Here is a 12,479-nt window from a genome sequence, read left to right on the forward strand (position 1 = left end):
TGTGGTTGGAATAATTAAGATCTAGTCCCTTAGCAAGCTTGATGATTATAATACAGTATAGTGAATATAGAAAACAATATTATACAATAATCACTGTTTAACTTTTAAGACTGTAGACTGAATAATAATATTTCCATGGTGAATCACAGACTTCTTTACAATTCATGCAAAATTGTAACACAAGCATACTCACACAAAAACAATCTGTAAAATGATAGTAGTTCCTCCATTTTTAGCATAAGCAGAAATCAGAGAGATAAAACCATACTTCACTTGTCAGTTACTTAAACCAATGAGTACTTGAATTTGCCTTCATCACTTGGTAAGACAGAAAAATTTGTGAAACAGAAGAACTATTCAGCTTTCATTAGGATATGTAAGTCATGTTTTTTTTAAAAGCTATATTATAACAAATAAAATTATAACCTTTAGATATAAATAAAAATTTGAAATTAATTAAGGGATCAATCTAGATTATTATGCACTTTCATCTTCCTAAGAAGTTAGCCCTCCACATTTGTCTGTAGGAATAGGTTCATTGTCTTGAACAATGAACCTTTCTTTAGAATTTACATTGTCTTCAGTAGTTTAGCCAGTATCAAACCTTGACTTTAACCCAAAGTGAAGTTAAAAATAAATTTGATGATAACATACAGAATCTAAGGTTAGAAACTAATATCAAAATGATGCCAAGGCATATTCAAGCTTAACAATAAAGTTAAAAGGAAGAAAATGTGCTTCTAAAATAACATTGGTGGTGTTATTAGTAACTACTGTGATAAAGAATCATTCTCTCTGAATGTTTTAATATGGTTACCTTTCCTTGTGCCCGTCAGGTCTTGCTTGGCAGTAGGTTGAGTTGGCCTCTCAACTGTAGGGAAGACCCAAGGTAAATAACTGGAGACTAATTAAAGGGTGTTAGTGCCTTGCGTCATGCGATTTATATTCCTTCTACATTGTACCCAATAGGAAGATGACAGAAAGGAAAGATTTGATGATAGCAGGACCATCTTTGCGTCTATCTCGGTTAATGAAATGCAGAGGGGGAAATAGAGCTGTCATTCATAAGGTTTGGAAAGAGATTATTCACACAAGTTAAAGAATGAATTTTTATATTTTATGAAAAGATATGGAGAAGTTTTAAAAATATTAACTGCATTCTTAATCAACTAACTATACCTATTTGAATTTAAAGCTATTATTAAAATGAAAAATAGCTAACCACAGCACTTTTACATTTCAAATGTTTCTTTTTAATTTAAGACCCTGGATATCAAGTGACCCTATATATATTATGGGCTGTGGTTGGTCATATTCTTCCAGAATTACAACCATCAATATTTAAAAACTAGAAAACTGACCATCTCTTATATACTCAAGAACAACTTCTTACAAGTTATATCCAAATATAAAATAGTTTAATCAATATAAAGTAGGGATCCATTTGCATTTTATTCTTCAGTAAGTTCATGGTATAAGCATGCAATAAGCACCTGTTGATTGATTAACCTCTTATGAATCAAAGGTGCACTTAGATTCTTAAATTTCAATAATATAGGTGAACCATTCTGGATGTATAAAATTAAAGTATTGAATTCAGAATAATTGTTCTGTTTCAAAGACGGCTCATTCTGACTTACAAAATATATATCATAAAACCACCAATATGGGGAATATTTTGGTAAAATACAGCTAACCAAATAATTTGCCTAGATAATTCAGGGAAAAATATTTTCTTTTGCTTACATTTCTCTGGAAAAAAACATTAACTGTGACTTCACTTTAGCTGTGAAGTCCTGGCCAGATTGAGGTATTTACAGGAATCAATGTAGGACTGCCAGAATACAAACAAGAAATAACAGCATTGTGTTGTGTTCCTCTTTTTCTTAGAAGTATTTCATGTCTGAGAAAGTTAAGAATGATGTTCACAGCCCTGAAATGCTTATTCAGTTTGTATAGAGTAAGTTGAGATTTTCTATTTCTCAAAATAGTTGATTTCTGCAGTTCAGAGAAAGATGGCAGAGTTTCAAAACTGCTAAAACATGCTGCTAAAGTAGTAAGACCAGCCAATCTATTTGGACTGTTCAGTTACATCATTTTCCTTTGGTCATCTGGGTCAAGTGATGGTTGGAAGATTATGTTCTGGTCAGTCCTCAAATTATGAATGTATTCTGTTCCACATGGTAATTTCTTTGCCATTGATGTAGAGCCATAAAATGATACTGATTTTCAGTTGAGAGTTTACTTATTTAATTCACAAGTACCAGAGATTCAGAGTACCTTCAATGACATTGTTTTGTCAGGATAATATATTTTACTTGGGGATGCTAGGAATCCTTCTCCCTACTAAAAGAAAAACATTTCTACATTTCTTCTGGGCCCCTTGGGAACTTTGCAAAACTAGGTATTATTTTTTTAGCACTTAAATTATTTCAGGTACTGTTCCAGGCATTAAGGATAAATTAGTAGCCAAAGCAGGCAAAGATTGTTGCCGTTGTGGAGCTGATAGTCTAACATTTACTTGAATACTAGTGACACTGAACATTCCCCATATCACGTATATCCACCTCGGGCAATCTAAGAGAGCTAAAGAGTTTTGAGTGATTGTTGTAGACAAATTAGGTGAATTCTATTCTGGAGCTATTCAGATACCCTAGTGTTTTCCAAAGAAAAGCTCTTAAAAGAAGAATCAGATCTCCTACAAAATGAAATCTCCCAGGGTGTCAGTATGATGCTGAACAGTCTCCAAACTTGTTGTGTTTGTGATCTAGAACTGATTCACCAGCCTTGATCTAGTCACGTATTCATCTGAGGGGCCATGATGGACTCCTGAAACATCCCTGGAATATGGGAGGAGCACCAGCAGGGCTTCTCAGTCAAGCTACTGATTCCTTGAGTTTAGATCCTGGTAAGCAGTGTCCATTTATATAACTCTGACACACTGGAGCTATTGTATTTTGTAAGAAGTTCATATTTCCAGCGCTATGAAATAAACATTTTGTGATAAGTGGAAAGATGATTATTGACTTATATGCATTCTTTTACCCATAGCAGCTTCCTCTTATTCTGTTAGTGTTTCTTACATCTGTTATGTACTTTATTTCTATTTTCTCTTCTTTTGGTGGTATTAACTTGCACGTGGTTTCATTATTATTTTTTCTGTCTCATCTTATTTTTTTAGCAACTTCTTTAGTACCAGGCTGATCTCAATACCATGTGCTTGAAGTACAACAATGTTTGTGATAGTAGTCACAATGTAAATAACTAACATAACTTCCTATATTATTAATTCTTAAAACATCAGAAAGGTAACATTTTAGTGTAGAAATTTGTATGCTTCAGAAACCATTGCCATTGTGTAAAACCCATGGGAAAATAGCATAAAATGCTCTTAAATTTGTTTTAACACCAACAAAGTGGAATATCAAAAGTTTGCTCTCCTGTAGATCATTCAGTTAAATAAAAAATGCACAGACATATACAGTTCTTATTAAAAAATAAGGTACTTTGGGGAATAGAGTAGATAGTCATGATCTCTACTTGCAGGAAACATCTAAAGAGAACATGTTTTCAGGTGGACATTGATAGGAAGACTATGAGGAGACATTGGATGTCATCTGGAGCCCAGAAGGGGGTGTCATTCTGACATTAGCATTAATGCACACATAATTTCACGCTTTAGTGACTTTCCAGGGTTTCTGGGTCCCATTTAAAGACACAGATTACAAAATACAAGAGGTAATCAAGAAAACTTTTCAGGGCTTCCCTTCCCCGGTGGCGCAGTGGTTGAGAGTCCGCCTGCCGGTGCAAGGGACACGGGTTCGTGCCCCGGTCTGGGGAGATCCCACATGTCACGGAGCGGCTAGGCCCGTGAGCCATGGCCGCTGAGCCTGCGCGTCCGGAGCCTGTGCTCCGCAACGGGAGAGGCAACAACAGTGAGAGGCTCGTGTACCGCAAAAAAAAAAAAAAAAAAACGAAAAAACGAAAAGTTTTCATTTCTGTAAGGTGTTAATTAGCCACTGTGGTCTTAGGGCTCTCAGTAATTCTGTCCTACATTTACTCCCATAGGTCTTTTATTCCTTTTTGGCCATTCAAAACAGATAGGTCAACTTTGACCTCCATGTGGCCAAATCCACTGCTAACATTTAGATCTTCTGCTTAGTCAATCTCAGCAGCCTTTCGAATGGTGATTGGTCTTTCAGACTTGCAAGATTTCTTTCTCTGATTTTTTCCTCTCAAATTACTGGCTGCTCTTACTTTCTTTCTTGATTCCTTTTATTTTCTTCAAACTTTAAAGTTAGGAAAACTTTCAAAGATCCTTCCTGAGTTCACCACTCCTCTACCTTTCCCCTTAGTCTCTATCTTTAATATCATTCTAGTTGACCTACTCCATTCCTATAGCCTTAAATATCATCTACATGCAGTTGACTTCACTGAACTACAGATTTAAGTATCTAAGAGTTTTGTAACACCTCTGTTTGTATTTGAATTAGACACCCCAAATTTACCATGAACAAAACCTAATATTTGATCTACAAACATATCCCTGTCTCAAATAAGTCCTCCATTAGTCTTTTCCTTTTTAATAAATGGTGATATGATACCCAGTGGCTCAAGAGAAAATCCTATGGGTCATCTTTTGTCCCACCTCCCTTAAGATCCATTAGAACGATAAGCCCTGTCTTAACAATATATGCTGAATCTGCCACCACTTTCTAGTCTTACCTAGTGAGGCCCAGCTACTGACATTGCACACCTGACTATCACAACAGTTCCCTGTCTGATCTCACTACTTTCACTCTTGTCATCTTACAATCATTCTTTACATAGCCATAAAAATGTTATTTTTGGACATATATCTAATATGATTATTCTCCTGCTTAAAATTTTCAATGGCTTTCTATAGCACTTAGAATAAGTTCTAAACCCTTTATCAGAGCCTACTAGTCTCTTTTTATTCCTCTTATCTTATCTTCTACCAATCTTTCTCTCAGTACATGCCAGCTTCAACAACCTTTCTGTTCCTAGAAAATACCAAACTCTGGGATTTCTGGGAAAATCAGGAACTTTTCACTTGTGTTCATAGTCTCAGAAATGTTCCTACCCCAGTTTTTCTCACTACTGTCTCCCATATATTACTCAGGTTTCAGCTTGAATATCTTCTTCTCAGAGATGCTTTCCTTGGCACTTTTTCTGAGTAGTCATTTCCTTTTCTTCATCACTCTATTATTTTACTTTATAATTTTCTTCATAACTTATCACAAAAAGAAATGATTTTAAAATTTTGTATATGTTTGTTTACTATTCTCTGTCTTCTTCCACAGAGAAGAAGAAAAGGAAATGACTTAAAGGAAAGCTAGGATATAGCTTTCCCAGTGCCTAGACCTTTGTCAGGCACATATGAGACACTCAAATATTTGTTGCAGAAATGATTAATTATATAGACTATTTGTTTAAGTTGAAAATTTTGGCCTCACTCCACACTACTGAGTAAGAATTTTTAGGTGGAGAAGTGTCCCTGGAAATCTGCACAGTTACTAAGAGTCTAAATATTTTTTTGTTCAGATGGAAGTTTGAAAATCACTTTCTTCTTGATGAAGTCAGAACCCAGTCATGAAGAACTTCTAAAGTGGACAAGCATATTATCTGTTTCCCCTGGAATTCTAATTTATTTCACTGAAGAGCTAGTGTATGCAGTTAAGTGATGGAATTTTCTGGGATTAATTTTTCTGTGAAAGCATTAGAACTGACTTCCCCTGACTGCTGGGGAAGCTGGGCTCAAGCTGGACTCTCATTTGGAGTGACCGCAGCTGGATTTCAGTGTGGCCCTCTGGATTTTTTCATTCCAGTACCAAAGTCTTGGATTGTTGAGGGAAACTGGAGGCTTTCTTAAGCTATGGGAGGGACGGGCACTTCAGCTGTCAATGCCTCACTTTCCACCTTGTTTTGTTGCTGTTAACTGCCTTCAGCTACCTTGATTTGATGCAACTTTGGCAGGAAGTTTCAACTCTGCCTGGGTATTAATAAACTGACATACAGAAATCTGGGAAAATACTACCTTTCGGAAATCTTAGCTAATTGTATACGAAAATAACGCATCAGGTGATATTTGTTTTCTATATTTGTATAACAGAAATGTTATATACTAAACAAGAATATTACTAAGATATTTATTACCATTCCTTTTCTTTCTCAGGTCAGAGTTTCTTCCTTTCTTTTTTTTTTTTTTAACATCTTTATTGGAGTATAATTGCTTTACAATGGTGTGTTAGTTTCTGCTTTATAGCAAAGTGAATCAGCTATACATATACATATATCCCCATATCTCCTCCCTTTTGTGTCTCCCTCCCATCCTCGCTATCCCACCTAGGTGGTCACAAAGCACCAAGTTGATCTCCCTGTGCTCTGCAGCTGCTTCCCACAAGCTATCTATTTTACATTTGGTAGTATATATAAGTCCATGCCACTCTCTCACTTTGTCTCAGTTGACCTTTCCCCCTCCCTGTGTCCTCAAGTCCATTCTCTATGTCTGGGTCTTTTTTCTGTCTGGCCCCTATGTTCTTCAGAACCATTTTTTTCTTTTTCTTTTTAGATTCCATATATATGTGTTAGAATACAGTATTTGTTTTTCTCTTTCTGACTTACTTCACTCTGTATGACAAACTCTAGGTCCATCCACTTCACTACAAATAACTCAACTTTGTTTCTTTTCATGGCTGAGTAATATTCCATTGTATATATGTGCCACATCTTCTTTATCCATTCATCTGTCAATTGACACTTAGGTGGATTCCATGTCCTGGCTTTTGGAAATAGAGCTGCAATAAACATTGTGGTACATGACTCTTTTTGAATTATGCTTCTCTCAGGGTATATGCCCAGTAGTGGGACTGCTGGCTCATATGATAGTTCTAATTTTGGTTTTTTAAGGAATCTCCATACTGTTCTCCATAGTGGCTGTATCAATTTACATTGCCACCAACAGTGCAAGAGGGTTTCCTTTTCTCCACACCCTCTCCAGTATTTATTCTTTGTAGTTTTCTTGTTGATGGCCATTCTGAACGGTTTGAGATATCTTATTGTAGTTTTGATTTGCATTTCTCTAATGATTAATGATGTTGAGCATTCTTTCATGTGTTTGTTGACAATCTGTATATATGCTTTGGAGAAATGTCTGTTTAGTTCTTCCGCCCACTTTTGCATTGGGTTGTTTGTTTTTTGGATATTGAGATGCATGGGCTGCTTGTAAGCTGTAGAGATAAATCCTTTCTCAGATGCTTCATTTGCAAATATTTTCTCACATTCAGAGGGTTGTCTTTTCGTCTTGTTTATGCTTTCCTTTGCTGTGCAAAAGTTTTAAGTTTCATTAGGTCCCATTTGTTTATTTATGTCTTTATTTCCATTTCTCTAGGAGGTGGGTCAAAAAGGATCTTGCTGTGATTTATGTCATAGAGTGTTCTTCCTGTCGTCTCCTCTAAGAGTTTTATAGTGTCTGGCCTTACATTTAGGTCTTTAATCCATTTTGAGTTTATTTTTGTGTATGGTGTTAGGGAGTGTTCTAATTTCATTCTTTTACATGTAGCTGTCCAGTTTTCCCAACACCACTTATTGAAGAGGCTGTGTTTTCTCCATTGTATATTCTTGCCTCCTTTATTAAACATAAGGTGATCATATGTGCATGGGTTTATTGCTGGGCTTTCTATCCTTTTCCATTTATCTGTATTTCTGTTTTTGTGCCAGTACCATACTGTCTTGATTACTGTCGCTCTGTAGTATAGTCTGAAGACCAGGAGCCTGATTCCTCTAGCTCCGTTTTTCTTTCTCAAGATTGCTTTGGCTACTTGGGGTCTTTTGTGTTTCCATACAAATTATGATATTTTTTATTCTAGTTCTGTGAAAAATGTCATTCATAGTTTGACAGGGATTGCACTGAATCTGTAGATTGCTTTAGCTAGTATATTCATTTTCACAATGTTGATTATTCCAATCCAAGAATATGGTATGTCTCTCCATCTGTTTGTATCATCTTTAATTTCTTTTATCAGTGTACTGTAGTTTTCTGCATACAGGTGTTTTTTTTCCTTAGGTAGGTTTATTCCTAGGTATTTTATTCTTTGTGTTGCAGTGGGAAATGGGAGTGTTTTCTTGATTTCACTTTCAGATTTTTCATCATCAGTGTATAGGAATGCCAGAGATTTCTGTGCATTAATTTTGTATCCTGCTACTTTACCAAATTCATTGATTAGCTCTAGTAGTTTTCTGGTAGCATCTTTAGGATTCTCTATGTATAATATCATGTCATCTGCAAACAGTGACAGCTTTACTTCTTTTCCAATTTGGATTCCTTTTACTTATTTTTCTTCTCTGATTGCCGTGGCTAAAACTTCCAAAACTTTGTTAAATAACAGTGGTGAGAGTGGGCAACCTTGTCTTGTTCCTGATCTTAGTGGAAATGCTTTCAGTTTTTCACCCTTGAGGATGATGTTAGCTGTGGGCTTGTCACATATGGCCTTTATTATGTTCAAGTAAGTATGCTCTATGCTTACTTTCCAGAAAGTTTTAATCAGAAATAGGTGTTGAATTTTGTCAAAAACTTTTTCTGCAACTATTGAGATGATCATATGGTTTTTATTCTTCAATTTGTTAATGTGATGTATCCAATTGATTGATTTGCATATATTTAAGAATCCTTTCATTCCTGGGATAAACGCCACTTGATCATGGTGTATGATCCGTTTAATGTGCTGTTGGATTCTGTTTGCTAGTATTTTGTTGAGGATTTTTGCATCTATGATCATCAGTGATATTGGCCCGTAGTTTTCTTTCTTTGTGACATCTTTGTCTGATTTTGGTATCAGATTGATGGTGGCCTCGTAGAATGAATGTGGGAGTGTTCCTCCCTCTGCTATATTTTGGAAGAGTTTGAGAAGGATAGGTGTTAACTCTTCTCTAAATGTGTGATAGAATTCGCTTGTGAAGCCATCTGGTCCTGGGCTTTTGTTTGTTGGAAGATTTTAAATCACAGTTTCAATTTCAGTGCTTGTGGTTGTTCTGTTTATATTTTCTATTTCTTCCTGGTTCAGTCTTGGCAGGTTGTGCTTTTCTAAGATTTTGTCCACTTCTTCCAGGTTGTCCATTTTACTGGCATATAGTTGCGTGTAGTAATTTCTCATGATCCTGAGTATTTCTGCAGTGTCAGTTTTTATTACTCCTTTTTCATTTCTAATTCTATTGATTTGAGTCTTCTCCTTTTTTTTCTTGATGAGTCTGACTAATGGTTTATCAATTTTGTTTATCTTCTCAAGGAACCAGCTTTTAGTTTTATTGATCTTTGCTATCATTTCCTTCATTTCTTTTTCATTTATTTCTGATCTGATCTTTATGATTTCTTTCCCTGTGCTAACTTTGGGTTTTTTTTCCCTTCTTTCTCTAATTGCTGTAGGTGTAAAGTTAGGTTGTTTATTTGAGATGTTTCTTGTTTCTTAAGTTAGGATTGTATTGCTATAAACTTCCCTCTTAGAACTGCTTTTGCTGCATCCCATAGGTTTTGGGTCATTGTGTTTCCATTGTAATATTTTTGTAGGTATTTTTTGATTTCCTCTGTGATTTCTTCAGTGATCTCTTGGTTATTAGGTAGTATATTGTTTAGCCTCCATGTGTTTGTAATTTTTATAGATTTTTTTTCCTGTAATTGATATCTAGTCTCATAGCATTGAGGTCAGAAAAGATACTTGATACAATTTCAGTTTTCTTAAATTTACCAAGGCTTGATTTGTGACCCAAGATATGATTTATCCTGGAGAATGTTCCATGAGCACTTGAGAAGAATATGTATTCTGTTGTTTTTGGATAGAATATTCTATAAATATCAATTAGTTCCATCTTGTTTAATGTATCATTTAAAGCTTGTCTTTCCTTACTTATTTTCACTTTAGATGATCTGTCCATTGGTGAAAGTGGGGTGTTAAAGTCCCCTACTATGATTGTGTTACTGTCAATTTCCCCTTTTATGGCTGTTAGAATTTACCTTATGTATTGAGGTGCTCCTATTTTGGGTGCATACATATTTACAATTGTTATGTCTTCTCCTCGGATTGATCCCTTGATCATTATGTAGTGTCCTTCTTTGTCTCTTGTAATAGTCTTTGTTTTAAAGTCTATTTTGGCTGATATGAGAATTACTACTCCAGCTTTCTTTTGATTTCCATTTGCCTGGAATATCTTTTTTCATCCCCTCACTTTCAGTCTCTATGTGTCCCTAGGTCTGAAGTGGGTCTCTTGTAGACAGCATATATACAGGTCTTGTTTTTGTATCCATTCAGCCAGTCTATGTCTTTTGTTTTGAGCATTTAATCCATTTACATTTAAGGTCATTATCAATATGTATGTTCCTATTACCATTTTCTTAATTGTTTTGGTTTTGTTATTGTAGGTCTTTTCCTTCTCTTGTGTTTCCTGCCTAGAGAAGTTCCTTTAGCATTTGTTGTAAAGTTTGTTTTGTGGTGCTCAATTTTCTTAGCTTTTGGTTGTCTGTAAAGGTTTTAATTTCTCCATCGAATCTGAATGAGATCCTTGTTGGGTAGAGTAATCTTGGTTGTAGGTTTTTCCCTTTCATCATGTTAAATATGTCCTGCCACTCCTTTCTTGCTTGCGGAGTTTCTGCTGAAAGATCAGCTGTTAACCTTATGGGGATTCATTTATATGTTATTTGTTGTTTTTCCCTTGCTGCTTTTAAAGTTTTTTCTTCATATTAAATTTTGATAGTTTTATTAATGTGTGCCTTGGCATGTTTCTCCTTGGATTTTTCCTGCATGGGACTCTCTGTGCTTCCTGAACTTGATTAACTATTTCCTTTCCCATATTAGGGAAATTTTCAACTATAATCTCTTTAAATATTTTCTCAGTCCCTTTAATTTTCTCTTCTTCTGGAACACTTATAATTCGACTGTTGGTGTGTTTAATGTTGCCCCAGAAGCCTCTGAGGATGTCCTCAATTCTTTTTATTCTTTTTTCTTTATTCTGCTCTGCAGTATTAGTATTTCCACTATTTTATCTTCCAGGTCACTTATCCGTTCTTCTGCCTCAGTTTTTCTGCTATTGATTCCTTCTAAAGAATTTTTAATTTCACTTATTGTGTTGTTCATCATTTTTTGTTTGCTCTTTAGTTCTTTTAGGTCCCTGTTAAACGTTTTATATATTTTCTCCATTCCATTTCCAAGATTTTGAATCATCTTTACTATCATTATTCTGAAATCTCTTTCAGGTAGACTGCCTATATCCTCTTCGTTTATTTGGTTTTGTGGGTTTTTGCCTTGCTCCTTCATCAGCTGTGTATTTCTTTGTCTTCTCATTTTGCTTAACTTACTGTGTTTTGGGGTCTCCTTTTCACAGCCTGCAGGTTTGTAGTTCCTCTTGTTTTTGGTGTCTGCCCCTAGTGGCTAAGATTGTTTTAGAGAGTTTTGTAGGCTTCCTGTTGGAGGGGACTAGTGCCTGTGTTCTGTTGGATGAAGCTCTACCTTGTCTTTCTGGTGGTCAGGTCCAAGTCTTGTGGTGTGTTTTGAGGTGTCTGTGAACTTATTATGATTTTAAGCAGCCTCTCTGCTAATGGATGGGGTTGTTTTCCTGTCTTGCCAGTTGTTTGGCAAAGGGTGTTCACCACTGTAACTTGCTGGTCATTGAATGGAGCTGGGTCTTGGCAGTGAGATGGAGATCCCTGGGAGATTTTCGCTGTTTGATATTATGTGGAGCTGGGAGGTCTCTTGTGGACCAATGTCCTGAACTCGGCTCTCCCTCCTCATAGGCAGAGGCTTGACGCCCAGCCAGAGCACCAAGTCCCTGTCATCCACACGGCTCAGAATAAAATGGAGAAAAAAAGAAAGAAAGAAAAAAAAATAAAATAAATTTATTAAAATAAAAAATAATTATTAACAATAAAAAAGTTTGTTTAAAGTAATAAAAAGAAAGAAAGAAAGAAAGAAAGAAAGAAAGAAAGAAAGAAAGAAGGGAGCAACCAAACCAAAAAACAAATCCAGCAATGGTAGCAAGTACTAAATACTATGCTATATTAAAAAAAAAAATGGACAGAAAGAACCCAGGACAAATGGTAAAAGCCAAGCTATACAGACAAAATCGCACACAGAAGCATACACATACACACTCACAAGAAGAGAAAAAGGGAAAAAAATATATATCATTGCTCTCAAAGTCCACCACCTCAGTTTGGGATGATTCATTGTCTATTCAGTTATTCCACAGATGCAGGGTACATCAAGTTGACTGTGGAGATTTAATCCGCTGCTCCTGAGGCTGCTGGGAGAGATTTCCCTTTCTCTTCTTTGTTCACACAGCTCCTGGGGTTCAGTTTTGGATATGGCACTTCCTCTGCATATAAGTCATCTGAGGGCATCTGTTCCTTTTGGGAGGTCTGAGTTCTTCTTCCAGCATTCAGTAGGTGTTCTGTAGGGGTTGTTCCACATGTA

This window comes from Lagenorhynchus albirostris, chromosome 4 (assembly GCF_949774975.1).
Source record: "Lagenorhynchus albirostris chromosome 4, mLagAlb1.1, whole genome shotgun sequence".
Taxonomy (NCBI): Eukaryota; Metazoa; Chordata; class Mammalia; order Artiodactyla; family Delphinidae; genus Lagenorhynchus; species Lagenorhynchus albirostris.